The 26,101-nt window shown below is 39.1% G+C and overlaps 1 protein-coding gene and 1 non-coding gene across 5 annotated transcripts in view; both read left to right on the top strand.

Annotated features, from left to right (window-relative positions):
* Nucleotides 1-1,084: 1,084 nt before the first annotated feature.
* The window catches only part of kank1a (KN motif and ankyrin repeat domains 1a), a 226,973-nt gene continuing 201,956 nt past the window's right edge, over nt 1,085-26,101 (top strand). The window contains exons 1-2 of one of the 4 annotated variants that reach the window (XM_078396074.1): nt 22,858-22,945; nt 23,419-23,670. The gene's annotated coding sequence lies outside the window, so the exon portion shown is untranslated. Of the gene's footprint in view, nt 1,196-22,857; nt 22,946-23,046; nt 23,123-23,418; nt 23,671-26,101 lie in introns of those variants that run through there. The other 3 variants (XM_078396073.1, XM_078396076.1, XM_078396075.1) reach the window with 3 other exon arrangements.
* On the top strand, nt 25,736-25,800 carry LOC144592523 (small nucleolar RNA SNORD98). The gene has a single exon (XR_013547147.1). It is a non-coding gene; the product is annotated as a small nucleolar RNA SNORD98 (small nucleolar RNA).

Below are 26,101 nucleotides of genomic sequence, written 5' to 3'. Positions count from 1 at the left end.
GTATGTGAATGATTCCAAACAATGGTGTTTGATATAAATAACTTTTGTAGGTTTGTTAAATACAATTAAATTAAATTATGAAGGAAATGTAAAACATTAAGAGTTTAACCCAGCTGAAACCTTACCAATCACTTTGGCTTGAAGCCTGACTATGGAGTCTTGAAGACAACATATTAAACTTGTGATGACACAAGAAATTACAGATGATGAATCTTGAACATAAAAATAAAAAGTGCTGAAGGAACTCAACAGGTCAGGCAATATCTGTGGAGGGAATGGCAGTATTACTTGAAATTGAAGAATTTGTTGTTCATACTGTTGGGTTGTAACCTACCCAAATGGAATATGATGTGCTGTTTTTCTGGTTTACATGTGGCCTCTCTCTGGCAATGGAGGAGGCCAGGGACAGAAAGGCCATTATTGGAAGGGAAGTTAAAATGGCTAGCAACCAGTAGCTCCAAAGGCAAGTGTTTAGAAAATCAGTTGTCTAGTCTATACTTGGTTTTACTGTTGTGAAGGAATTAAAGGAAACTTGTGCATTACTGAGTCTTTCTCTGCAAGGTGTGCTGCCTTCTTGATAAGAGGTTCAACTGAGTCTCCTCGTGCCCTCTCAGGTTGAAATGGAACACTTTGGGGGCACTATTTTGAAGCAAAGTAAGGTATTTCCTGGTTGATCTTAATTCATTAATATCCCGATACTGGGCAGAGTTAGTCTTGTGCAGACAGACTGTTGCATTTCTGACATTACAACTGTGACTATTCTTCAAAATTACTTCATTGGCCGTAAAATGTCCTTGGCAGACAAAAGGTTCTGTATAAAAGTGCAAGTTATTCTTTTTTTTTTCTCCTCTCAATTTGTCTCTACCACCTTTGCACTGTCGAAAGTGGACTGTGGTTAAGCTGTCCCATGTTTCTCCAACCGCTGGTGGAGTTTGATTAATTTGGACAACCAGTTTCTTGCGTCTGGAATTAATTCGCTGAGACTCGGAGCTGTGACACTACATCTCCCACAGTTCCCAACTCGCCGAGACGTGCATGCGTGGTGAGGGCTCTATGTCCTGTGTGTGTGCGCAAAGCGACGAGACGGCAGTCTCTCCCGTGGGCTCGGTTAGAAAAGGAGGCGGATGGAAGAAATTTTAAAGTTATCGGACTTTCGGACAGAACCAACTTCTCTCTGCTTGGTGTGGTGAGCGAGGTCAGTCAGTTGCGAAGAGTTTCGAGGGAAGCCTGCAGTTTGGTAAAAGTTGTCGGTCTCTGCTGCTTTGCTGGCTTGCAGTGGAGAGCAGGGAGGCTTGTTTGTAGAATGGGAGTGAGAGCTTCCTATCGCTATATATACACACACGCACACCAGGCTAAATGCCCTTTAACTGTAACTTGCACTTTTGTTATGGGATTGTACATATGTTTTAGCATCTTTTTACCTTGGTTCACGTTTCGAGCAATATACTGTTCTTGTTCCTAATTATTAAATGAGAAGTTTTTGTTGAGCAAAAAAGTTAATGTAAATGTTTGTAAATGTATCAGATTTTTTCAAAATAAGTTCAAATGCCTATCACAGTTTTGTTTTATTATAATTTTTTTTGGAGGGGGGAGGAGTAATAAACATTCATGAGCTGGCAGCAAGTGTTTGATCCGGCTGGGAGAAGCCAGTTGATGTGGATGGTAACACGTCGGAATCACAAAGCAACAGCGATGACCCCCGAGTGGAGGGCTTTCTTCTCGTGCCGATAGCCCTGTTGCAGGCGAACGGCTTTACCTTGACCACAATCGTGGGGCGCTGTTGGTTTCTTTGTTAATTCCCCTAGGCTAGGTCTTATTTTCCAAGTGTCCTTCCCCACCCCCCCCCCCCCCACCCCCCACACCGTGGTACTTCTTCGTGATGTACATGTTGTTCAAAAGGAAAATGTGTAACATATTCAGCCAAAAGCTACAATAAAATCCTTAGAAGAATATCCAAGTAACTGTGCTTTTACTTTGAGATCGATTTGTTTCTGATACTTTTTGTTTGAAGATCTGTGGAAATGTGTCACCGTCTTTTGGGGTTTTGCTTTGATTGGAGATAATTTCTTATTGTCGAAAAGTCCAGTGCATGCCTGTGCCTTTTCACAACGTTGTTCCAAGTCTTGATTGACGGTGTCAATTCTGGTCAAAAAACGGTTTGGTGTACTTACTTTCTAACTTTTTTTTCCTTGTTAATGAGAGCTTTTCCATTTAATGATACTGTAAGATTATTTGTCCTTTGAACGTTTATAAGTATTTTGTTGGCGAGGTGCTACATACCCCTTCATTTTAACTAAATGATGGCGTTGTCTTGCAGGTTCTGCAGCTGTGCTTTTTGTTGTAGAGCTCACTGCAGGTGTTCGGTATAGATATTCCAGTCATCTACCACAGAGTGAAAGGGAAAGAAGTCTTGGTATTTTATAGGTCAGTTTTTTGGGCAGCAGATATGATACGTCGAGGAGCAAAGGTTGAGCCTGGTAAATAGATGTAACGTGAAAAGCAAAGGCATAAATGTGTGGTTACTCGGCAATCCACTGCACATACCTCCCTTGTATGTGGTTGCATCCTTCAATAACCTAATATGATTTGATAGGATGAAATGTTTTTATTGGTAGTAAAATTAAATATATTAAAATGGAAGAGGTTTAGTTGATATTGTCTGCATTGTTTAATTAGATTACTGCTTTGTACCTGCATCTGTTGGATATCATATAAATACCTACATTAGGTAAGGTCAAGACCAAGATAATTTGATTTAATACTTCAAAATTCAGCTGTTCACATGGGTCATAATTATCTTGCTATGAAAGGCCTCTTGAGTCTTAACTGGTGGTGATTGAAACTTGCCTCCTGTGTAGAGAACAGTGGAAACCATTATTTTATGTGTGGGTCTAGCAACAGCTAAAACTGAAGATGCATTCTAATTTTAACTGTGGTGGTAGTTGAGTACAGGTAATTAGACTTTCCTCCATTACAGAACTGGACCTAATGTCAGCAGGATTGCCCCGGACTCTGAGTTTAATCTCCAATTTCTGGCTCAACCGAATAGTTTGGTGGCATAATTAGGATTATCCAAATGACTGAGTTATCAGAGTGTAGTACTTTGGTCAGGCATGAATGATCTGTTCTGGTCATTTAGCTGGTTTCAATAGAGTCCACAACATGATTTTATAATGCTAAACTTTTCCACCTAACAACATGGATATTTGTGAAGTGATTTGACTCGGTGAAATATCACTCGGGAGCTTCATCAATAGAAACCTGTTACTGAAATATCAGGAAATAGTTGGACAGATTTAGTCTAAGGTGGAGATTAAGGAATCTCTTGACATTGTAATTTATCTCCTATCTCATGTGTTACCTCATTTGCAATTTGTAGGAAGGTACTGTTTGTAAACAGCATGTTGTGTTTGTTTATTCTTGTATTATATTGCCTTTTCAATTTTCTTCCTAGTCAATGGATTTCTGGATATTAAGAAAATCGAGGAAAGTAGGCAGTGCTCAAATATACATGGGCTGTGATTTTGAGGAATGGTGGAGCAGGTTCAAAGGGCCAGGTGGCCTAATCCTGCCACTAATTATGTTCCAGTATTTAATTTCATAGACTTGTGGGCAGAAAGAGGGGGTCACTCTCAAACTTGTTTTGTCTTAACCTTGTGCCTGATCTGCAATTCCAAATGGCCACCCTTTGTTCCATAACCTTAAAATCCCCATGGACACAATCTTTTGTACTTGATGTGAAAAATTTCAACTGAATCCACAATCTGCTTGGGGAGATTTTTCCCTGTGCATGTCCATTCATACAGTCCCTCCTTCAAGTACCTTTTTCCATGGTGTGGCCTGGTTCTGAAGTTATGCCCCTGGGTTAATCCTTTGGGAAAATGCATATTGAATCTTTTTCATTTTAATGATGATAAATTAGATCAGTCCTTTTGAACCCAAAGTAATGTCTGTTACTGTTATACCCCTCAGTCATTTAACAGTTCAGCTGTTTTGTCCTCTTGCAAGATAAAATTCAGTTAAACTGAAAGGGCTTTTGCCTATTTACATTTGATATTTTAAGTGGTGAATACGACATGGTTATTGGGGCCGTAAAGTGTTAAACAGCCTGGGATGTTGATGTTTTGTATTTGGCAGTGGAACTGATGAAATCCATAATTTGTAGAAATTATTTTGTTACATGATTATTCTTGCACCAGTAATTTCTACAGGAATTCCTAAACATAGTTCTAAAGGTCTGCCTGAGACAGCCCCTCAGGAGAAACCCCTGCACATTGTAGCTTTTGACTTTCCATTTTAATTAGCATTCCTGGATTCTTGTTTCAACGTCATTTACTCCCAGGTGTAAAGTGCAAATTTATCAGAGCTCTGACCTTTGATTGTGGAGGTTAGCCTGGGCTATGTTTGACTGTTTTTTGTCTCTGTACCCAGAGCAGGGCACGTGTTCAAGATTATAGAATGTAAATACATTTTCTCAGAATTCACTGACTTGTGCCCTGCATCTGTTAACAGCATCCTCTCCTAATGCCATGCAGGGAGGCACACCATCTTTTGTGTCCACTTCAGACTTCAGTCTGAAGAAGGGTTTCGACTCGAAACGTCACCCATTCCTTCTCTGCTGACATGCTGTCTGACCCGCTGAGTTACTCCAGCATTTTGTGTCTACCTTCGATTTGAACCAGCATCTGCAGTTATTTTCCTACACATATTCCCAGACTCTGGTCAATTGATTATTTTAAGATTTGTTCTTCATAAATTGATGTGGGAACAAATGCAACTGTATACATGGAGTATATGTCTTCAGTTTGCAACAATTGCTGTGATAAATAATTCATTTTTGTACAATAGGCATTGTTGGAGACTGCAAGTTATATGCAGCTGGGACAACAGGATCACAATGCAGGCACGATGAATTGATTAACAGCTTGAAAATATTACGTCCAGAATAAATTAAATCAATGGATAAATTCCATTGCAGATTATTTTAAAGATCTTGATTTCCAGATGTGCGAATTGGACACTAACTAAGATTTCTTTTTAAATTGGGAAGTAATCACATACATTACCTTAGCCATGAGGGATTCTGTATTGAAACATTTCTGGAGTTGCTAACTATATATATATTTTTTGTCCACTACTCTGTGTTGCACTTACTTGTAGGAACACTTGTACACTGTCTTTTTCCCCAAGATTAAAGAAGTGACACTGTCTGATATGTTAACATCATTTTAAAAGCCAAGTGCCCAGCACCTGTGGTGTCGTGATTTCAGCATTAACCTGGGAGAAGGTAACAAAATCAGACTGAGAAAGGGTCCCGACCCAAAACATCAACTGTCCATGTTCTCCAGAAAGGCTCTCTAACCAATTGAATTACTCCAGCACCTTTTTTTGTAAATCAGCATCTTCAGTTCCTATTGTCTGCATTTTGCGTTCAGATGATTTGCTTGGATAGTGTGATTTTCCTTTTATTTAAAAACAGTATAAGATCAATTTGATTCCAGGGGTGCCCCAAGCAGTCCATCTTTAGCTGCTGATTGCAGTAAAATCATGATATTGTGCAACATGCAATTTACACAATATTATATTGCAAGTGTTTTTTGCAGAAAGTAAATGTTAAAGATTAATGGAGTCTTGCCATTGCGATTTTTTGATTGTGCAGGTAAAAATGTGGGCATAGACATGATACTCCCAGTGTTGTGAATCTGAATTACAGTTAAGACAATTTTCCAACTGGTATTAGTTTAAATTTGAGGGCTAGTTAATACATCAAAGAATAGAATTAAACTGTAAATGTCCTTAAACTGTAAATTACCGTCTTTGCCATGAACATGAGAGTAGTTTCGTATTATTATTATGGAAAGTTTTGGGATCTATACCATGAATTGTGGTGACACAGCATCAAATATTTAACGGTGCAGAATCAAACAGCAAGTCGATCATATTACAAATTTGGGCTGGGGGCAGCTTGGAAACAACACGCATCTTGGTAATACATCCATTTGGATGTCTGTGTTCTAATTGCATCAAATTTGCTGGGGTTTGTTTTATGGATATTATCCAGTGATTCTTTAGAACAAAGTTTTTATACTTTCACCAACCAAATATGTAAGATTTTGGCATGGTCAATAATTAAGCCAGAATTGTGCTTTAAACTGATCTGGAAGAGAGAATCTGAGGGAATAAATGTGGAAAGAACAGTGAAATTTGATTGGAGTTGATGTTCATATGTCAAAGGAGCAGAATAAGGCCATTCAGCCCGTCAAACGCTCATTCTATGTGAACTCAGTCATCACTGGGATCATTCTCGTACATTTCCTTTGTGCCCTCACCAATGCCATCGCCTTCCTTTGATATGGGGCCCAAAACTGCTCATGGCTGTGGCTGCAGCACCAGGACTGATCCCACTACTGGCCACATCTTCCGAACTCCACTACTTTCTGCAGAGACCATTCCCTCCGCAACTCCCTGGTCAATTTGAGCCTTCCCACCCAAACCACCCCCTCTGCAGGTACTTTCCCTTGCAACCGCAGGAGATGCAACACCTGTCCCTTTACCCCCCTCCCCCCCCTCGTCTCTGTCCAAGGACCCCAACAGTCTTTTCAGGTGAGGCAGAGGTTCACTTGCACCTCCTCCAACCTCATCTATTGTATCCGCTGTTCCAGGTGTCGATTCCTGCATAACGGCAAGACCAAGCGCAGGCTCGGTGATCGTTTCGCTGAACACCTCCGCTCAGTCTGCCTTAATCTACCTGATCTCCCGGTTGCTCAGCACTTTATCTCCCCCTCCCATTCCCAATCTGACCTTTCTGTCCTGGGCCTCCTCCATTGTCAGAGTGAGGCCCAGCGCAAGTTGGAGGAACAACACCTCATATTTCGCTTGGGTAGCTTACACCCCAGCGGTATTAACATTGATTTCTCTAACTTCAAGTAGCCCTTGCTTTCCCTCTCTATCCCTTCCCAGTTCTCCCACCAGTCTTACTGTCTCCGCTGACATTTTATCTCTGAACCGCCCACTCCCCTGACAGTCTGAAGAAGGGTCTCCACCCGAAACATCACCCATTCCTTCTCTCCAGAGATGCTGTCTGTCCTGCTGAGTTATTCCCAGCATTTTGTGTCTACCTTCGATTGTACTAGCATCAGCAGTTCTTTCTTGCACGCTGATACAATTATAATGTGTTGACTCATCAATCTCCATGCGGTGCAACTTGTATGAACCCAGTGAACAGAATGTATTTTATGGAAGGAATGGGTGATGTTTTGGGTCGAGACCCCTCAGACTGAAGACCCTTCAAGTCTGAAGAAGGGTCTCGACCCAAAACGTTACCCATTCCTTCTCTCCAGAGATGCTGCCTGTCCCCGCTGAGTTACTCCAGCATTTTGTGTTTATCTTTGGTTTAAACCAGCATTTGCAGTTCCTTCCTACACGTATGTTACGGATGTTATTTGTCCAGTTTCATTACTCAAAATTGCATTTGGGAACTTATTGGTTTGGAATTGATAACGTATTCATAGTTTTGAACCTGTTCAGGTTTTGGAAAAGCAAACAATTGCTGTTCAAAATTAAACCACTAATCATACCCTTTGCTCTAGGAAGAACTACCAGCAATTCAAATTTACAGGTTTGTATTTTGGAGTGCAAACCATCCTCAATCCAATTCGCTTGCAGTGTAAGTTTTGAAAAAGGCCTTAATTTTCTCACTATGAAGTTGGCTAGTACTGAACTTGCAAAAAAAATTGCATTTCTGAGCTGGTTACTCTTAATTGTGAATGAAGTATACAGTTGAGCTTGAAAAGTGTCCTTTATGGACCACCAGAAGGAAGGAACTGCAGGTGCTGGTTTAAGCCGAAGAACGGTCTCGACCCGAAATGTCACCTATTCCTTTTCTCCAGCCATGCTGCCTGACCCGCTGTGTTACTCCAGTTTTTTGTGTCTACCAGATATGGTGTATTTTACATGAATGATGAAATGAAGGAGTGAGTGTACCATTCTTCAGTGTAAATTTCATACCAGAGTAATGGGACGAAAAGAAACAAACACCACACTATGAAGAAATTAATGCCGGTATGCCAATCATTTACGGGTTTATATTAAATGCTGCTTAAACATGAACTATCCTTTCATCCATTTATGGTATGTTAATGTTTTAGGCCTTTAATGTCCAATGCAAGTTTAGTGCAATTAAAATGAAAGAGGTTTAAAATTTTCCTGTGGGCTTTGAGTGATCCTACATAGATCTCTTTCAAGTCACCCACAAAGCTTTCCTTCACCAGTACTTCAATTGAAGAGAACATATTTGGCCACCTGTGTGCACTTGAAAGGGAAGAATATGAATTGTGCTGATTGAAAAGCTATTGTGCAACATCAGTGCCTGAATTTTTTAGTTTACTGGGTAAATGGCAATGTTGGGATCAGTGGTGTTTTGCAAGCAAATCTGTTGCACATTCATTGGTAAACTCCATGAAATAAGTCAGTTGCATTAACTTGTACCATTAACATGTTTTTTTTCATTTTACAGAACTCTGTGTAACATTGCATATTCTTAAACTTGTACAAAAGTTAAATTTTTTTAAAGAATTTTTACTGATTTAGTAAAGAAAAATATTTAGAGATATTTGCTCACTTCCAATGTCGCCTAAAGAGAATGTGATTAATCCTTGTAAGCATTGAGATTTGATATTCAAAATTTGGTAGTTACAGATTTAATCAATTCCACGAGTCTTATTGTCAACAAAAAAGGTCCAATAAAACTGAAGAATTTGTATTTAATATATTTGTAATTTGGATGAGCAGCCTGCATTTTGATCTTTAGTTTTGAAATTCATTTAAAGTGATTTGATCCACCTTTGCTTTCAAGAAAATTGATTCAATCTTTTAACCTATTCAGTGAAGGTAGACAAAATGCTGGAGTAACTAAGCGTGTCAGGCAGCACCTCGGGAGAGAAGGACGGGGTAACCTTTCGGGTCGAGACCCTTCAGACTGAGTCTGCTTTGACCAAGCTACATCAGTGCCTAAATACATAATGCATCATATGATGCACAGATTGGCTACCATTTTCTCCATCTTTTGTGTGCAGGAATCTATGTTAGACTTTTTAATTTTTGATTTCTCATCTTTTTGGAAGGAGAATATGTATGCAACCGAGCCTTGCCTCTTGTCAAATACATGTAAGAGCTTTTCACTTGTGAATTTTTGCTATGGCATTATTGACATGGGTGAAATGTCCTCTAATCTTCTTCAATATGAAAATAATAATAATATATTCCTTTATTCGTCCCACACCGGGGAAATTTACAAATAGCAATTTGATGAATAGCACTTTGCTTTCCACCCATAAGGACCCTGAAGCCCAGACTGATTTTTAGAAATTTTGCTGTTCGTCCTTTTCATAAGTGATACCTGTACTTCATTGACACTAAGGGAGTGTATTGTATTTCAAATACCTTGTATCCATTTCTTGAGAAATGCTTACTTTCCAATTGCAAATTTGGAAATGTCCTGCAGATGCCTCATCAATGATTTATACCAGCTGCTGCAATTGCTGCAAGCAATCTTGCAAATTAACAAGTAACATGTCTCCATTAAGCAGGCAGGAAACAACTGGCAACCAGCACATTGGTGTCCACAAGAGCAACCAGAGGCCCAGGCCTTCAACTGTTAAGAGTAAAGAGTGCACTTGCTGAGACCAAGCAAATGGCCACTGCTGAAATGCTGATAGCTGAGTGTGAGGGATAGTGGGTTTGGAGAGGACAATTGTACTCTGAGCCCCTATCCATTCTTAGAAGTGCCAATTTCTGATAGAAGAACAGAGGAACAAAAAGTTTTTTTTGTACAGGGTTAGAAGTACATCAATGTAACAATTAGTTTAATAAAGAATTAAGGAATCCCATTGCAATGTAATTATGATATGAACATCCAGTAATTCATTTAGCAGAAATTTGTTTTCTAAATTGAATAACCAAATCTGCATTATTTGTCCTGTTCAGTATGTCATTGTGTGGTGTCTTTTCACTGAAATTTTTAATTTAGAATATTTACGCATTGGTTTCCTTTGGAGTTTTATATTGCATGCCTCGGTTTGATCAGGATTGTAACAGAATTAAACACTTCCACTTCACATGTTGTTGGTTTGTTTCTTTCAGTAAAGATACATAAATGTTCATATCAACTTATTTTACAGGGAGAATGTCTGTGATATGTGACAGTCGAGAATATTGGCTACTTTGCATGTTGCACTTTAAGAAGTCTTAAAGTGCGAAATGTTTCTCTTACAATTCATTCTATGGCTTAATATATTTTGTAATTAGTCTTTTATTATCATGGAATAGCATTGCTCCCCTATAAGATGAGAGGGTACAAGGAAGGTAATAAACTAACACACAATGATAAAGCCTTTTATTTCAAGATTTTTAATAAAACTGAATATACTAGAAATACTCAGACGGTCAGACTGCATTTGTGGGGAAGAGACAAAGTTCATGTTCTGCGTCTATGACTTTTATCATCAGAGACAGGAAAAGTTAGAAATCAATCCGAATCAATTAATTGATTATTTATTGAAAAAAGGGACCATGTACATTTATTGACATTCAAACAAATGAAAATGTACTCGAGTTAGCCGAGAGGCTAGTTTTCATCCTTGGCCTGATGTCGTTAGGCATCCAAGAAAAGAAATACAATACAATATGTACAATAGTTAAAAACATAGTACATTACCATACAAAAGCAATACAGTTAATTAAAATGAGCAGACAAAACCCAAATAGCAGATGTAAAATACAGTGTAAGTACAGTCTTAATTTAAAGTTTACATTTTTAAAGTTTAAGTTTTAAAAGTCACATTCAAGTTGGATAAAACTAGCATCAGTGTTGACATTGTTGGTTCTCAATAAGCCATTTCTTGACGTTACACTTAAATGAATAATATGATGGGGAATTTCGAACTGATTGTGGTACTGAGTTCCATTGATGTGATGCTCTGAAGGAAAAGACAGACTGGCTAAATGCATTTTTCATGAATGGGATAGTGCAGTCCCCCCGAGCTGCACCTCTAGTAGTTCTGTTTGCAGTAGATTTGAAGTTAATGAAACCAGACAGAGGAGGAGGAGCTAAACCATGTAGAATCTTATAAATTAAGCAGAAGGGTCTCGACCCAAAACTTCACCCATTTCTTCTCTCCAGAGATGTTGCCTGTCCCGCTGAGTTACTCCAACATTTTGTGTCTATCTTCGATTTAAACCAGCATCTGCAGTTCTTTCCTACAAAGTTAGAAATCAAATGGGCTTATGGAAAAGATGTAGGCAGAGAACGAAGGGAATGTCAATCGTTTTGGGGGTGGGGGAGGAAAACCAAGAGATGGCACCAGCACCAGTGGAAGGTTTGCTCATTACTACTGATCTGCTGAGAGGACATGAACAATAATATCTTAACATGTCTTACGATTGTGGGTCCAATATCCAGCTTGCTCAGTTATTTGATTCCCCTTAATTTCAGTGACTGGTGTACAAGGACACCCAGGTCTCGTTGCACTTCCCCTTCACCTAATCTGACACCATTGAGCTAATCTGCCTCCTTGATTTTGCCGCCAAAGTGGATAACCTCACATTTATCTATATTATACTGCATCTGCCACGCGTCTGCCCACACACTCAACCTGTCCAAGTCACCCTGCAACCTCCTAACATCCTCTTCACAGTTTACAATGCCACCCAGCTTTGGGCATCTGCAAACATGCTAGTGTTACTTCGAATTCCATCCAAATCATTAATATATATTATAAATATATATTATATATTATAAATACTTGCGGCCCCAGCCTTGTGGCACTCCACTCTCCACTGCCTGCCATTCTGAAAAGGTCCCGTTTATTTCTGCTCTTTGCTTCCTGTCTGCCAACCAATTCTCTATCCATGTCAATAACCTTCCCCCAATACCATGTGCTCTAATTTTGCTCACCAATCTCCCGTGTGGGACCTTATCAAAGGCTTTCTGAAAGTCTAGATACACTATATCCACTGGCTCTTCTTCATCCATTTTACTTGTCAATCCTCAAAAAATTCCAGAAGATTATTCAAGCAGTATTTCCCCATCATAAATCTATGCTGACTTGGACCAATCCTTTTACCGCTTTAATAATTGACTCCAGCATCTTCCCCATCATCGATGTCAGACTAACTGGTCTATAATTCCCTGTTTTCTCTCTCGCTTCTTTCTTGAAAAGTGGGATAACATTAACTACTCTCCAATCCACAGGAACTGATCCTGAATCTATTGAACATTGGAAAATGATCACCAATGCGTCCACGATTTCGAGAGCCACCTCCTTGAGTACCCTGGGATGTCCTTGTGTCAATAGTGCCAGGTTAGGCAAGGGGGAAGTGCATCGAGACCTGGGTGTCCTTGTGCAGCAGTCATTAAAAGTTGTTGTGCAGGTACAGCGGGCAGTGAAGAAAGCTAATGGCATGTTGGCCTTCATAACGAGAGAATTTCAGTAGAGGAGTAAAGAGGTTCTTCTGCATTTGTATAGGGCCCTGGTAAGACCACATCTGGAGTATTGTGTACAGTTTTGGTCTCTTAATTTGAGGAAGGACATTCTTGTAATTGAGGTAGTGCTGCGTAGGTTAATGAGATTGATCCCTGGGATGCCAGGACTGTCGTATGAGGAAAGGTTGAAAAGACTAGGCTTGTATTCACTGGAGTTTAGAAGGATGAGAGGGGATCTGAAAGAGACATATAAAATTATAAAAGGACTGGACAAGCTAGATGCAGGGAAAAAAATTCCCAATGTTGGACAAGTCCAGAACCAGGGGCCACAGTCTTAGAATAAAGGGGAGACCATTTAAAATTGAGGTGAGAAGGAACTTTTTCATCCAGAGAGTTGTGAATTCGTGGAATTTTCTGCCACAGAGGGCAGTGGAGGTCAAATCACTGGATCAGTGGGAGGAATCTGGAGCACCTGGAGAAAACCCCCGCAGTCACAGGAAGAATATACCAAGTCCATTCAGACAGCACCCATGGTCAGAATCAAACTTGGGTCTCTTGCGCGATAAAGCAGAAAGTTTACTGCTGTGCCACCCCATTTGCTTCATTTGGGACATTTTGGGGTTCCAGAATAGGGGAAAAGGTGCAAGTGTGGCTTTTCCTGTAGTTGTAGTATAAGATCGCATTGACTTGGTTGAAGGGATTAAAAGTACCATTAGCAAATTTGCAAATGATACAAAGCTGGGTGGTAGCGTGAACTGTGAGGAAGATACTATGAGGTTGCAGGGTGACTTGGACAGGTTGTGTGAGTGGGCGGATGCATGGCAGATGCAGTTTAATGTGGATGAGTGTGAGGTTATCCACTTTGGTGGTAAGAATAGGAAGGCAGAGTATTATCTGAATGGTGTCAAGTTATGAAAAGGAGACGTACAACGAGATCTGGGTGTCCTAGTGCATTAGTCACTGAAAGGAAGCATGCAGGTACAGCAGGCAGTGAAGAAAGCCAATGGAATGTTGGCCTTCATAACAAGAGGAGTTGAGTATAGGAGCAAAGAGGTCCTTCTGCAGTTGTACTGGGCCCTAGTGAGACCGCACCTGGAGTACTGAGTAATTTGAAGAAGGATATTCTTGCTATTGAGGGCGTGCAGCATAGGTTTACTAGGTTAATTCCTCGAATGGCAGGACTGTCATATGTTGAAAGACTGGAGCGACTAGGCTTGTATACACTGGAATTTAGAAGGATGAGAGGAGATCTTATCGAAACGTATAAGATTATTAAGGGGTTGGACACGTTAGAAGCAGGAAACATGTTCCCAATGCTGGGGGAGTCCAGAACAAGGGGCCACAGTTTAAGAATAAGGGGTAGGCCATTTAGAACGGAGATGAGGAAAAACGTTTTCAGTCAGAGAGTTGTGAATCCGTGGAATTCTCTGCCTCAGAAGGCAGTGGAGGCCAATTCTCTGAATGCATTCAAGAGAGAGCTAGATAGAGCTCTTAAGGATAGCGGAGTCAGGGGGTATGGGGAGAAGGCAGGAACGGGGTACTGATTGAGAATGATCAGCCATGATCACATTGAATGGCGGTGCTGGCTCGAAGGGCCGATTGGCCTCCTCCTGCACCTATTGTCTATTGTTTTGGAAGGTGCAGTGAGAATAGTGTTTGTGGAGATGGGAGAGGAAATCAAGCGGTAATAGAAGGAACTGCCTCTTCAAAATCCTGAAAGGCAAGCAATATTTGTCTCATTATGGCGTTGAAAGTGGTCGATATTTCAGATGGGGTGACTGTGCAGGAAGAAAGAGAGCCATATCCTTTGGGTGGGAAGAGAAGGTGAGAGCACAGAAGTGCATCAGAATCTTTATCTGTTCATTATCTGGACATGCCTCAAACTTAATGTGGTGACTGGAATATGAAGACGTTTTCTGGCACATAGAGTATGGAATTAATCTCAGAATGGCCTGAGGTATTGAATCCCACGTAACCTGTTTTCAAATGACATGATTATAGTTTACATCTTGAAACTCGTTTTTACATATTCAGTTTTAATTTGCAAGAGTTGAATTGTTGCATTTTAACTTGATATGTAATGTATTTAAAACTTTTTTCCATTCTGAATGTGCAAGCTCTACATCTGCAAAGCTTTTTGTCTCCCCGATAGTTGATGTCTGTGCAGATAGAGTTAATGTTATTTAATTAAATAGGAATCCAGCAGTGCCATATCAAAATATTCCTCTTGTTTTGCGCAATCTATCTGGTGATTTATGATTTGGTGACAGACAGTATGTTCAATGTCTGACTACATCATTGAGCTGAAGAATGATCTTACGTGCAGAGAACTTGTTTTCTGGCCATCTAATTCCAGCAAGCTTAACTGTTTTCAATGCAGGCAAAGCATTAATAAGAGTGTTTCAGAATTAAGGTTAAATCATTTACAATACAAAACAGATGGTGGTGTGCTTTTTTCCAATAAAGTTTGTTATAAAATCAATGTTTGATTATTAGACAGAAGGAAGTCAAGTGCAATTGACCATTTCTGCCTTTGTCTTTGTCCAGGGATCTTCTTATAGGTCTTTGTAAGATTCCTTTTAATGTTCTTTGTACTCTCCTTCTGTATCCCTGCTTCCTTTCCTCATTTTCTATGCACATCAAGTAAAGCTTTTGTATCAGTTTAGTTTTCAGTCTCTAATAGTTTTTCAAGAAACTTGTTGATTTTACAGTTTTGCATCTGATCGTGTGCTTGGATCATCCCAACTGATTTTTTTTCTTACTCTGAAATTAAGTCAACAGCAGCAGTGATTGACCCAATCACCACCATGAGATCTAGCAACATTTCTGTTTGACTTATTGACACTGCACATCCATTTAATGTGAACACATCCCATTGATGGACCTAGGGCACATTTTTAAAGAATAGCTTAAAAAAATTAATGGTTATATTATTAGAAAGCTTGGTGTGTAATTTGTTCAATGAAGAGCAAAACAAATGGATTGATTAAATATCTTGGTTGCCTCGTGACTACTGTGGCTCGTTTGTAGGTCTCTCCCCTCGAGTGGGTTGGTGCGTGGCACTTCTGAGCAATGTTGTTCGGTTTGGTATGAAACGTAAAAAGCAATGGCCCTGAATTAGCTCAGTTAACCCTGTCCTGTGTAATGTGTCACCTCTTGGCCCTGTGTATTGTCTGTGGAAGCTGGCTGCGCACACATTTCTAGCATTAGTGACCAAGCTTCAAAGTAATATTGTTTGCTGAAAACTGGAAAGATTGAATAGAAATGTTTCTTTTGAGCACATCTAATAGTCTTTGATTGAGATTGAGCCATGTCCATCAAGTGAGGCTTTAACAAATTCTCCCTGATCATCACTCGGATGGCAATTTGCTGACTTTTGCTGCTATTTTGTGGGAAATCCAGCTCCAGATGTTTATATTAAAGTGGATTTGCACGCAGGATGGAAGGGAACTTTTTGCATTGTCAGGTTACACCTTGTGCAGTTAGTGGAAATCTTGGCGTTCAGGGTGATAGTATGGTTTGTTTTGGGGACTTTTATTTTTCAGTCTCCTAATGAAGATTTCCCTCTCTGGTAGGGAATTGACTACGTCAATGTGGCAGCTGCGAATGTTAAGAAGGGTAATTTGGGGGAAGTCACTAATGTTTAGTTTAGAAATCCAGCGTGGAAACTGGTCCTGCGGCTCACGTGTCCAAGCCGACCAGCAATCACCCATAAACTAGTTGTACCCTACACACTAGGGACAATTTTACAAAAGCAATTGACCTTCAAACTTGCATGTCTTTGGAATGTGGGAGGAAACCGGATCATCTGGCGAAAACCCATACGGGTTATGGAGAATGTGCAAACTCTATACAGACAGCATCTGTAGTTAGTCGAACCTGGGTCTCTGCCTCTGTAAGGCAGCTACTCTACAGCTGTGCCACTGTGCCAAATCCCTTTACCCAAGATGCCAGCTTCTCTTTCAAAATCAAAGTAAATGAAATATTCTTGCAAATGCATGCCCAATTGGCCTCTTACACAATGGTATGCTTCAGATTGGCAGAGAACTGCTGCTTGGAAAGAGATTGTGGCAATGAGGTTGAGAGATAACCTTGACCTGCTCTGAGGAGAACGGTGCAGACACAAGACGGCCTTGGGGAAACGTGAGGCCATGGGGGGATTGTTTATGGGAGATCTAGGCACGGTTTGGTGGGTTCGCTGGACACTGGCGAGTGTAATAAGTTTGCAGGTGAGCATGTCTTTGCTCTGAGGCTGCTGAATGGTCAGCCGGCTAGAACAATAGCTCAAAAGGGGAATTGCTGACAGGGTCACCACCATGCAATGAATCTGTTGCCGCTTAATGCTAGTTTGAGTGTTGCCTATTAGTTGTGGTGCAAACAATAGACTTTGGAGGTGTCCAACCAACTTGCATGGAATACTAAAGCTGCTGAAGTTAGGACTTGAAGTTTTACTGCTTCAGCTCTCCATGTTGGTTATCGTTATGTGAGTTCTGGTGCGATTTTGCTACTTTGAGGGAGAATCTAACACACATGAATCTTGGGAGATTTGTACTATGGATCAATGCAAGTTTCCATGTCTACATCCAATCTAAGTGTTTTTTATTTGGTGCTTGCTTCACATTATCTTTGGGTAGAGTAAATGATGGGGAAAGAATGATATAAGTTAATTTGCACCCTTCAAACTTTGCTAGGAGCACTAAAAACCCTTGTGTTAAGAGTTGCTTGGGCAAAGGTAACAGTTTTTAAGACATTACTGATGACACAATGCCTGTTGCAATGTAGCTGAATCCTGTAGCTTCCATAGATGGGATGTGATAGCCATTTCTATTGTCCACTGGCTTATTTATTATTTGCTGCATATATTTGGCCTATATTTATCAAATTAGTTAAGCTTAAATTCTCAAGACATCTCTGAACATGACAATTAAGTGATTAAAAGTGTCGTGATATGACCATAGAACAAATGCAAGACTATTTTAGTTTTTTTAATGTTCCCCAATGGATGTATGTGGTGTACATGTAGAGAAGTGGAGATATGCCCAGATATATACAGAAGAGGCACTTGGAAAAACATCCCAGTTGTACATTGTTTAGCAGATGGTCTCTCAATCCTGAGCTCGGGCCATCTGGGAAACAGATATGTGGAACACCACTTATCTAAGCTGTTATTGGCTGGAGTTCCTACTCTGCTTGCATGTATAGTTTTGGCCCATTGTGGATTTTTAAATACTATTTTAAATGGATAGAAATATTGCAATACATGATGGACCAAAAAGTTGTCACCTGTCCATGGTTTCATAATTAGTCTATCAGTTGCACATAATTAAATCATCGATCAAAAAGTGTGTTACAAAAATACTGTGTACTAAATTTATCTATGGGAATAGATGCTGCTGTGGTGTGTGAAATGGAATTTACACATGGTTTCACTTAAAGACTTTGCTACATGTTCAGGCAGACTCTCGTGGTTACTTTCAGGAGTAAAGGCGGGAAGTATAAGTGATGCTGCATTGGGGCCTTCCACGAGGTAACTGAAGAAGTAGAAGAAAAAAATACTGTTTTTTCTTGTTTGTTTTGCAACCCTCAAAGTAGTTTGCAATCAATCAAGTGAATTTAAAATGTAGTCACACTTGTAATGTAGCTAATGGGGCAGATTTGCTGATAGCAAACACACATGTGAAATTGGCCGAATACTGATTTTAGCGCACAAGACAGCTATTCATCCCATTATCTTTGGAAGAGCTCCCCAATTTGCCCCTTCATGGATTTATGATTTTTGTATTTCGATAATGATTGTTGTCTCATTTCAGGTAGGGAAATAACTAGTGTACCAAAACCACCAAAAAGACACTTATTGCCTTATTCCTCCTTTTGTTAATTCCTTTAAATCTGTCCAGTTACTGCTTACCCCCCAACTGTATCACAGAAAGCTGTTCATTGTTTCATTTTCATGAATCCTATAATTTTGTGCACTCCTATCAAATTCTCTCCTCTGTTCTGTAAGGAGAATAACCCGAATCGCACACCTCCTTGTGAAAATTGCCTTTAATTGCTGTAATATTCCAGTCTGTTTCTATAGCAAACTTTCTAAGGCTTTGGTATGATTTCTTGTTGGGATGCTTCACAAAAAGTGAGGTTTAGAACTTTATTGAAAATTAAATCTGTTTTAAAAATATTTACTTTATTAAATACGTCACCTCGTACCTTTTCAAGATCTTTGCTCAAAACAGTACTAAGGCCTTTGAAAGCAGTGACCCGTCAAAAGGACATCTGTATGGCGATGGGCCACTGGATCTATTGCCTTGATCATTGCTTGCAGAATGGCCTGCAGTCACCTCCAATAGAAATCTAAAACTTTTTTCTTTTGCATATGAAGAATTTTCCCTTTTAATTTGAAAGAAAAGATTTTGTGTGTCCTCTTTTGATTTGTTTGTTCTGTGATGTGCTCTTTGCGGGAAGGTGAATATATATGATAATATATATAATATAATAGTAAGGTGAAACATAAGGTGAATGATCACAGTTGTGGTCTAAAGGTGGTCTTTCCCTGTGTTCGGGGAGTTTAAAACTAGAGGTCATAGATTAGTTATTGTCACACGTACTGAGATAGTGGGAAAACTTTTGTGTCCTATCTAGGTAATTTATGAGTACATCAGTAATGCTAAAGAGAAAGTAGTGCAGAATATAGTGTTGCAGCGAAAGAGAGAGTGCAGATTATTTTAAAAGTGCCACAAAGAGGTAGAATGGGAATTCAACCTTGGCGCATGAGAGATCTATTTAAGAATCAAACAGCAGGGAAGAAGCTTGTTCCTGAGTCTGGTGTGGCGTGCTTGCAAGTCTTTGTACCTTCTGCCTGATGGAAGAAGGGAACAGAGAATGACCAGTTTCGTAGTCCTTGATTATGTTGGCTCTTCAAGTTGAATGGTGAGCTTTAAATTTTTCATTGAGTGGTATTCGGACGAAGCTGGTGGCCTTTGTGCACATCACAAAACTAACATAAAATGGCGAGTATTGGTGTAAACAAAACTTGCTGCAATGAATTTACACTTTGGAATTATGTGTTTAGACGGTTACTGATGTATGCCATTCAATAAAAATAACACTGCAGATAACAAAATGTTGTAATGGGAGTTCAAACTTTGATTTTGATTTGAACATCTGATCCCTATTTAGACTGCTGAGGCTGCATTGTAATATTTTAAAGGAATCCAGAAAATGTCACTCATTTGCTGTTTCGGGTGAATGTTCTTTTGGTTTGTTTCCATAATCGTTGCCATATTTAAAGAATAATCCATGTTTTTTTTAAAATACTGAATAAATTGAGATGATAAAGTGCAAGAAATCCTCAAACAGTAAGACAGTTGGATCAGTAATATGTTTAAGTTTTCAGTTCTTGGATGAAGCTAGCTTTGAAAGAATGTCATGGAGATTAAGTTTAAGAAATTAATTTGTGTTTGAGGTCTCAGCGACTGAATGGTGGTGAAGCAAGTTAATTTGGGAATTCATGATAGCATTGAGATCTTGGAAGGTCATAAAGCCGGAGGTAATGTAGAATAGGAATACAAGATCATGAGGGGCACAGATGAAGTGAATGCTCTGTGTTTTTACGCTATATGTTTCAACCAAATGTATCCTCCCAAAGTGCATTACCTGCCACTTGTTTTGATTAAATTCAATCACCCATTGCTCCACTCAACTTTCTAGCTGTTGGGTGTCCTATTGTATTTTAAAACAATCATCTTTTTATTTGACTCTCAATTTTTGATCCATTTGCAAACGTAATAATCACACCATCAACATTCCCATGTAGGAAGGTCCCAGCACTGATTCCTGTGGTATGCCACTTGTTACAGATGTCTATTCAGAAATGTACCCATCCACCATTATGTTCTGTTGTCTTATCACCCAGGTAATTTTAGATTCAGCTCACCAATACGCCTCTGATTCCTTATGCCTTCAATTATAATTTATAGTCACATGTACATATGTACAGTGAAATGCTTTGTTTGCATGCACCTTCACCTTCTGGACCTTTGGAACATTACAGAAGTTCATATCGACAAAATCTATCAATCTGTGTGGTTACCTACTGAAAGCACAACCATATTTGCCAATTTAAATGTCTCCCAAATGTCTATCCATTTTGGCTTCCATTAAGTTCCTCTATCCTTACTGGTTGGTATAATGAGAGCCATGTTCCTCTGCTTAAATATAAATTATAAATATAATTTGATGTAATCCTGGTTTCTAACTTGCCATACTGTTTACTTATTCATCTGAGCCAAAAGTGAAATTAAAATTGTGTGTATATAATTATGTGTAGGATAATCTATAATTTAAAATGTTTTATATGCAGCTTTGATTTGTGTCTCTTTGGTCCTTTGAGTGCAGATTACTTAATTACATATGATGTCCGTGGTTTTGTATGATTATTTTGTGAATACAAACTCGACAGCAGCAACAATAGTTTAGAATCTCAGCATAGAAACAGACCGTTTGGCCCAGCAAGTCCACGCTGACCACTGATCACCCTTCACACTTTTTATCCCATTTTCTCATCCGCTCCTACACACTAGGGTTAATTTAGAGCCCCTATTTCCTGAACTAAAAGTAATTCCATTTTTTTTTTGTAGCTGTGGGAAAAATTTTAACAATCCTACAACAATCATCTCCTTTTTATAAACAAAAAATAATTCTCACAGAACACCAGCCATGTCATAAATTGAAAACAATATGCAGGTGCAAATAAAGACCTATAATAAAAACTAGATAGAAACAAACTCATCAGACCAGGGAGCATCCATGGGTGAGAAATAGTTAACATAAAGGTCAACGACACTTCATCAGACTGAGCATTTCCAAAAGCACTTCCATCTTGTCTTTTCCATTCATCCCTTACTGATGTTTTAACAAGTTTTTGATTGGATTTTGGTTTTTGGAACAGACTAATCCTATTTTTTATAGTTTAATTTGGGAAGATGTTAAATAGCGTTGGTGAGAGCTAGAAGAGAACCAGACAATGGGTTGGACTCCGCTTAGCTAACGGGAAATTGTTGCGAAGATTTTGGGGCATTTATTAGAGCCCATTTGACTAGTTAAGCATCTTTGACTTAATCGTCTTTCAGCTGTTGCTCTACTGATCCTGTCTCTATCATAAGGTCAGTGGGACTATTTGAGGGTTCTACATTGTTTAGCTCCATTTAGAACTTATTTGAAGCCTCCCATGCTCTGCCTACATCAGAATCTGGATGACTGCCATATGTGCTGGTATTCTGCAGTTAACAATGGTTCTCTTCTTCTCACTGTTCATTTGGAGGAAGCTGGAACTCAACACGTCCTGGTGTTGGCCAGATTGTTTGTCCAACAGCATAAAGGTGGTAATCTTGAAGTTACAGTGTATCCTTTCACTGTGTGGTCTTACTTCCAGGCTGCCTTTCAAAATAAGGTGGGCTATTATGTACTGTGTTATGAGATAACTTGTATTTCCTAACAGCAATTCCAGAGGTGACGGTAATCATTATTTTCTGATAGATCTTGTGTTTGTTTGTGAATGTGAAGTAAATACGAAAATGTTGTAAAGTTGCTTTTCATTTCCTGAATTTATTTTCAAAAGAACAACAATTTTACGCTTTTTAAAGATTGCCAAGCTTATGATCACCTATTTTGCGAATGTTTTGGAGTTTTTTTTTTGTTGCACAGAGCAGATGCAGCCAATGATTAATATTAGTTTCAGGTTAATACTCAAATAACGGAGGATAGAAGGAGATGAGTGAAATTTTCACATGGCCTTATGAATTCTGGCTAATAAGACATGGACAACCATTTTGGGCTTTCATTCTTCTGTTTTTTGACATGTGCAAAATGGTAGTAATTGTCAATATAATTTTAGCTTGGGAACCAAATGATCTTTAAATGGGAATGGAATCATAAATGTTTCTGATAATGAAAATTTTCATTTATTTTGGGTTAACTTAACAGTAGTATAAATAGTAGCTTATCACATTTTCAAAATCATGGCTTGTTTTAATTAGTATTTTTATGTAAAGGGGAAAACTTCCCAGTTGCCTGGTAAATATTTTTGTCATTTTACAGCTGCTAGTTATGTTCATAAATCATTGACTTGTAGTTCTACTGAAAATATCAGCTCGTACTGACTGGCAAAAATTAGTTTCCCCCACTTGTGTACTACAAACTCTAAACAGTTTGATTTCACAGATCTTTATGTTCAGTGTGAACTTGTAGTTTAAGTCACTGTAAAAGTGGCCATGAATTGCACCAAATGTTTGCAGCTGAAAGAGGAGGTTGGATATTTTATTACATCATGCTTGCTGCAGTCATCGCTCTCCTTTGCTGGTTGCTATCTGCTGCAGTGCAGGCATTGCACTGGTTTCTCTAATGTTAATAGCTTTCTACCTGTGTGTGCTTTTCAACTGGAGCGCTGCTGTCTTTTGCAAATTAGCTGTGGTGAATATGAATCGAGTATTTTTCCATTTAAGTTTTTCTTTGTCTCTGATTTGTGCTTTAAAATTTTACTTGGGGCGTTGCCCTGATTTCTCTTTGCTAAGTCCTGGAAGGGCTGTGGTTTTTGATCGAGTTATGTTCAAGAAGATCAACACATCTGGCTGCCTTGTAGGCACTTGTGTGAGTTAACATTGTATGAATGGAATATACTGTGGTAGCATGTTTTTATTAGAATTGAGGTAAACAAATGGTGCTCTACACCAGATGGGCTGTGATAAAACTTTTGTGGAAGTATTTCAGACTCGTGGTTCTGCTCTTATGACTTTGAATGTAACCAATGTCATTTGCAGGTTTATTTTTATTTGCTAATGCTCACAATTGGGTATACTTTGAACCCGACTGATCGTTTGCATTCTAATTGGGTTTTTAAAAAAAGTTTTAACACTTACTTTGTTTCCACTAACTGTGCTATACAGGTCTGAAAGCTGCACTGGAATATGCAAACCTTGAAAATATAATGGTGCTTGATACTGAAATTGTTTGAAGAGATTCCCCTTCCCACCTCTACTCTCTCTTCTGATGAAAGTAACGAGTACCCAGAGTTTGCAGGAATTGTTTTAATGTCAACATCGTGCATGGAAAATATTATTTGTGTGCTGCAGCCACCATGCAGGAGTGAAGGGAACAAATAACCTTCATACACATCCAGAACCAGTTGGGAGCCTTGCGTAAGTTGCTTTTCACAAACTCTATGGTTATCTTTTTGTCTTGTTTTGCATCAAATTGGGAGTTTTATTAATTTGATGCTTTTAATAAAGTACTGTCTTGTTCAAGTCTGAAGAAGGATCTTGACCAGGGATGCTGCTTACCCATTGCGTTACTCCAGCATTTTGTGTCACTGTCTTGTCAAGAAAGCTGCCAAAATATCTGGGGTTAGAATGGGAAGTGAAAATGGATAGAATTCAATATATTGCATGGAATATGCCAACACTGTACCAATGTGGGCTCCACCTTTCCTGAGTCATCGATGCAGGCTCTGTATTGTTATGTACCTCCAGTTTCCCCCTACCTGACTCTCAGTCTGATGAAGGGTCTCGACCAGAAACATCACCTATTCCCTTTCTCCTTGGATGCTGCCTGGCCCGCTGTGTTACTCCAGCATTTTGTGTCCATCTTCTCATGGAATATGAGATTGGGTTTGAAAACAAGAAGGTCACACTAGTTTTATTGTGTGGAAATGCTAAGCTTTTTGGTTTGGAGGAAGAGATGTGTTCGGCTAAGACTTTTAGAACGTGTATCTTCGTTTTGGTCTGAACTGATCAATTAGGCTTGTGTTGAACGCAGGATTGTTAGTCTGTCTATTCCAAGCACACATTGTCAGCATCAAATACTCAAATCGCTCGTCTACACCAGTACATTACTTGTTGCACAATGGGCTTTGCCAAAGCCTAGAACTCAGCGGCTGATTTGGAATTAAATCCATTAATGTTAGCTAAATGGCTGCCAAGGCAATTGATGGAATGTTGCACATCTCACTCACTTCATGAGAGGACATGCAAACAATAATGAACTCCCCCCCCCCATCCATAGAAAAAAACGGCACTACTGCCACAAAGATGGATGTGGAATATTGACCTACTGAAATCTCCCAGCTGATACTTTATTTGTAGTGATTGGATTTTGGGGTTAATTCCACTGCATATGCATATTCACTGCTATGTAAAAGAATTTCAGACCCAAAGTCCCCTTTTATTCTAATTTGAAGCTCTTTAACTGACTTGTTTTATTGCGACGGTGCTATCTCACATTTTGTTGGATACGTTGCAAGCCAAAGCTTTTCACTGTACCCCAGTACATTTGACAATAAACCTAAACCTACCTGAAGTTAGTATTGCATCATGTTCAAGAGCTTGATGATTGTTGGGAAGAAGCTCTTCTTGAACCAGGCGGTCAAGGCTTTCAGATTCCTATACCACCTTCCTGATGGTAAGAATGAAATTAGAGCAATGCAGAACCATTTTTTTGCGAAATTGCAATGCATTTGTGTGGCATGGTTTTTGGTTTTCAGTTAGATACACAAGTGTCTTGTTTCTGATGGAGCTGCTCAGAAAATCATAGAAATCTTTGCCCATTAGTGATGTCTATGTTACTGCAGTAACATAGTGAAATCTGGCAGTTTATCCACTAATTTTATTGTTGCCATTTTTATTAAACTTATTAAGGTTATTTTATAAAGGTATTATAACATTATCTCTAGACATAATAATTTTTTCTTCTTCGGAATACAATTTTATTCAAAACACTTAATTTCTACCCTGGGTGTTGTGTAGGAGTTTGACCAGGTGACTAAGTCGATCGGTCTTATAACTGAAAGGGCTTGGGATGGTGTTCAATTTCTGTACTTAATCAATCTCTACATTTGGCTAGAAGCAAAGTTTTTAATAGATTTTGTAAAATATTGTTAATCATGGGGCACTTCAAGTTTTAGAAGGTTGGCTAATGATTTCTGTAAATCATTCGTTTCAGATGGCAACAAAATGCTCTCCATTTGCAGTTGTCAACAGAAATGACTGCAATGTTGAAGCTATATTCGCACATCAATCACTGGACATTCAAGCAGAGACAATTTACACTTTCACTCTTTTTGAATGGGTGGGGGGTCACCAAATAGCTATGTTCAATTGATGCAGTCAGCTCCGTGGCAGGTTAATTATTCATTCTTCTGGTTTGAGTGTATAGTTGTTTTAAGAAGTGGGAAAAATGCATTTAAATGTTTTCTGTGGACATATTGATGGGTTATGATGTATTATCCTATTCCATTGCTGAAAATCCAGTGATGAAAAAAGCTTACTGAACCCATCTCGAGTTTTCCACAGAAATTAATTAGCATAGTGGCAGATGCTGAATATCCTTCCCCATCCCCCCTAAAGCCTTGGATTGAAATCCATAAAAATTTAGACTCCACTGTAGTACTGAGGAAAGGCTGCAGTCTTAGAGATCATGCCACTTAGGGGATATGCTGAGAGATGCGATTTGTTCGCTTTCTTTTTTTGTCAGCCAGACAAATCTAAAAAAAATCTAAATTGCAAGCCACACTTCCTTGATTTAGAGATACAGTAGGAAATAGCAGTAGGCACAAAGATTAGGTGCACGCTGTTA

Source organism: Rhinoraja longicauda, chromosome 3 (genome assembly GCF_053455715.1).
Source record: "Rhinoraja longicauda isolate Sanriku21f chromosome 3, sRhiLon1.1, whole genome shotgun sequence".
NCBI classification, from domain to species: domain Eukaryota; kingdom Metazoa; phylum Chordata; class Chondrichthyes; order Rajiformes; family Arhynchobatidae; genus Rhinoraja; species Rhinoraja longicauda.
This window is presented reverse-complemented; position numbering and strand designations above follow the sequence as displayed.